The sequence below is a fragment of the Cryptotermes secundus genome, unplaced genomic scaffold, assembly GCF_002891405.2.
Source record: "Cryptotermes secundus unplaced genomic scaffold, Csec_1.0 scaffold9113, whole genome shotgun sequence".
NCBI classification, from domain to species: Eukaryota; Metazoa; Arthropoda; class Insecta; order Blattodea; family Kalotermitidae; genus Cryptotermes; species Cryptotermes secundus.
In genome coordinates, this window is record NW_019722529.1 from 1 (window position 1) to 3635 (window position 3635).

A 3635-nucleotide genomic window follows, 5' to 3' on the forward strand; every position below is an offset into this window, starting at 1 on the left:
AGGATCAGATCCTCACATCAATTAATATTGTGAATCGAAGGTTATCTTGTTTCAGTAGACTCAACATATGGACATTCTGTCTGTAGTGCCAGCGCTGTTCCTGGCGTGCATGGAATACGTCCAGTTCAATGTGATTGTGGGAGGAATCTAAGGGTGGTCCAGTTCTACATCAAAAATTGAGAAGCTCAGGTAAAATCTGTTATTGACTGTATTGTTTAGAAAGCTGTATTTTGATTCTCCCAAACTGAAAACTCTTTGGACTCGTTATAATTAACCTAGTAATTTACACATGCAAGCAGATGTTCAGTACCTGTGGTTCTCAGAACATCGGTGGCAACGCTCAATTTTTGATATCAGTCCTGTGCTGGTCATTGTCCAATATGTGAGGTGTATTTGCCATACAGAGCATTTCAAGACTTGGTGCCTCTCTTGTCTTCAGGTAATTGGTTGTCGCACTGGCACACTTTAATTGCCAGTTACAAAGAAGCTGGGAGTGAAACTGATTAGGATGCATTTTTTATGGTTCTTCTGATAGATGCATAAGGGTTAATATTGTCACGTGTTGGGTGTATAACGCGACAAATAACTTCACGCCAATTTGACATAGTGAATTTTATTTCACATTCTCACTTACAATCACCCAAATTACAATCTGACAATTACTGCCATCGGCAGTATCACAAATACTACACTGCAAATGCTAGAATACAACTGACTGGTTGCTGGCTAACTCAGAACTGACTTGAGAACTTGAGAACTGTGTCTCATAACTAACTCGTAGGCTTGCTCAGAACTTGTAACTAACTCTGAATAGTCTTCACTGCTCCATATCTAGCCTCATTCTGGACAACACAGAAAACAGCCACGTAATAGGAAACATTGTTGTCTGGCGCCGTGTTGCTAGCAACGCTGTCCGGAGTTGTTTACTGCTGTCTAGCAACCGCGGTATCCCTTGGTGACGTCACCGCTGTTGACTTGCGTTGCGTAGCTACCAGGATGCTGGGACTCGGCCAGCTTCGGCTCGGCTCATGCCTGGCGGGGAGGGGGGGGCGTCACACTGCTCCCTCCTTAAGGCTGTTCATCCCGAATAGCCTAACGGTGCACCCCCGTTCATTTTCTTCAAGGGATGGCTTTCTTGCAGCGACTATTCTCCTTCCGTTACAACCGCTCCTCTCTTAAGACAAAGCTCGTCTCGAGCGGTTTCCTTTTAACTTGCCAGAAGATCCAGTTGTATTACATTCATCTGTCACACAGTCACTCTTGCTCGGGAGGTCGGTACTTCTACGTTACCGGTTCCTCCCCGATCCATTGTTTCTTTTTCCGCTTTGGAGGGGGTCGACCCCTCCATAAGTTCCAACTCTTGTGTTTTCATAGGCAGACAGAAGATCCGGCTATTTGCTTCGCAATCTTCACGCTGACAATCTCGTAGAAAATCTTCTCACAAATTCTCTCTCCTAGGTGCGATCGATGTTCTGATCTACACCCTGTGATGGTGTCTTTGGTTGTCACCTTTTCCGTCTGACATCCAAAGTTTCCCTGGGGAGTCTCCTTCTCGAAGGCATTTCTCCAATGTCGTGCCACTGTCGCGCGACGGGTTGTCTTCCTGCAGGTGGCAGCCAGCTTCACCCGGGATTCATAGTTTCCTCGGGTCAAAGATTTATTGAAGATGTTTCTCTGGCGCCATGACACTCTTGCATGGCGGGACACCTTCCTGCTGACGATGACCAATTTATTCTGGGGTCCGCAATTTTCCTGTGTCAGGTTCTTTTGTCACTTGTTTCGGTCCCTACGCCTTTTCTTCTTCGGTTCACTGACTGGTATTACTTCGGCATCTTCTATGGGTACCTCTCGTAATTCTGCCGCCTCGGATTTCCTGTGCATGGAGGCCGGCTCTTCTTCTTCTGGACGTGCCTCCATTTGTTGGCAGGCCATCGTCTCTCCGACCGGTATTATTTTGGGGACCTCTTCTTCTTGTGTGTGCTTGCTTGGGTTCCTCGTCTCCGCGGCAGTCTTTTCTTGCCAGGCAGCCATCTTTTCTCGCCGGGCTTTCAAGTCAGCTTCCATTCTTTCCCTTTTTGCGTCCAATTTAACCATGAATTCTTCTTGGTTTGCTCTGATTTCCTTCAGCAGAAGTTCCATCATCTGCTGCATATCCTGTTTCTCCATTTTTGTAGCAGTCAAATACTCGATGTAACTTGTGGTGTGTTCAAGTTCGATCCCACTTCTGACACCAAATGTAGCCTGTTTTGTGTTCGAATCTCGTTGGTCACATGTGTAAGTTTGTATCCCACTTCTGACACCAATGTTACGTGTTGGGTGTATAATGCAACAAATAACTTAATGCCGTATTTGATATAGCGAATTTTATTTCACATTTGCATTTACAATCACCCAAATTACAATCTGACAGTTACTGCCATCGGCAGTATCACAAATACTACACTGCTAATGCCAGAATACAACTGACTGGTTGCTGGCTAACTCGGAACTGACTTGAGAACTTGAGAACTGTGTCTCGTAACTAACTCGTAGGCTTGCTCGGAACTCGTAACTAACTCTGAATAGTCTTCTCTGCTCCGTATCTAGCCTCGTTCCGGACAACACAGAAAACAGCCACGTAATAAGCAACACTGTTGTCTGGCGCCGTGTTGCTAGCAACACTGTCTGGAGTTGTTTACTGTTGCCTAGCAACCCCGGTATCCCTTGGTGACATCACCGCTGTTGACTCTCGTTACATAGCTACCAGGATACTGGGACTCAGCTAGCTTCGGCTCCACTCGGCTCACGGCTGGCGGGGGGGGGCGTCATCCATAGCTCAATATGTCACAATATATAAGATTACTAATGCTAATTTCAATTTTTTACAGGCATGAATTTGATGAGCATTTGGTGCCAGTTGTCTGTGAATATCAGAAACCTCTTCAGGACGTACATTCCGTTGCATCTGCACTCAAGGTGTACTTCCTTGAACTTCCAAACCTTCTGTGCACATACCAGCTCTACCACTCCTTTTTTGATGCCTCTCAGCACAGTCCTGAAGTGGGTTGCAGACTTTTCCACATGCAGCATGCTGTGCAGAAACTGCCACATCCCCACTAGAGGTATCTTACGTGATGCTTGTTAATAAATAAAGAATTTTGTGTCATGAACAAGTATTTTACATAGCTCATCTCTGTTTATTGTATTGTACCCGTTTCACTTGTTAAAAAAGTAATATTTTAGGAAATTGGTTATCAGCAATTCAGCTGAATGCCATCAGTTCAATTTAACAGGGTTGCAAACCATAATATTTCGTCAGGTCACATTTCCTCTTTGAATTCTTGTCAAGCAACTTCCTTATTTGGCTATGCTATACTTTTCAGTTGCTACTTCTGCAAGAGTTAGGTGAGTTTGCAAGACATGGAAATTTAAAGCAGAGGACATGTTTCTAAAATGTTATGGTGTAATNGCCCACCTCATAATGCCTGACATGTTAGGTTTTCACGAAGTCTGTGCACGATGGGTGCGGTGCATGCTGACCCCACAACACAAAATTCAAAGAGTGGGTCTGGCATTACAGCATCTCAATCGCTATCACGATGAAGGACACAATATGCTAGCCCGAATTGTCACAGGCGATGAGTCTTGGGTTCACC

The 3635-nt window shown here is 45.0% G+C and overlaps 1 long non-coding RNA gene across 1 annotated transcript; it reads left to right on the forward strand.

Moving 5' to 3' along the window:
- Nucleotides 1–77: 77 nt before the first annotated feature.
- On the forward strand, nucleotides 78–3440 carry LOC117282087. The gene is made up of 2 exons (XR_004512694.1): nucleotides 78–189; nucleotides 2868–3440. It is a non-coding gene; the product is annotated as an uncharacterized LOC117282087 (long non-coding RNA).
- Nucleotides 3441–3635: the final 195 nt, after the last annotated feature.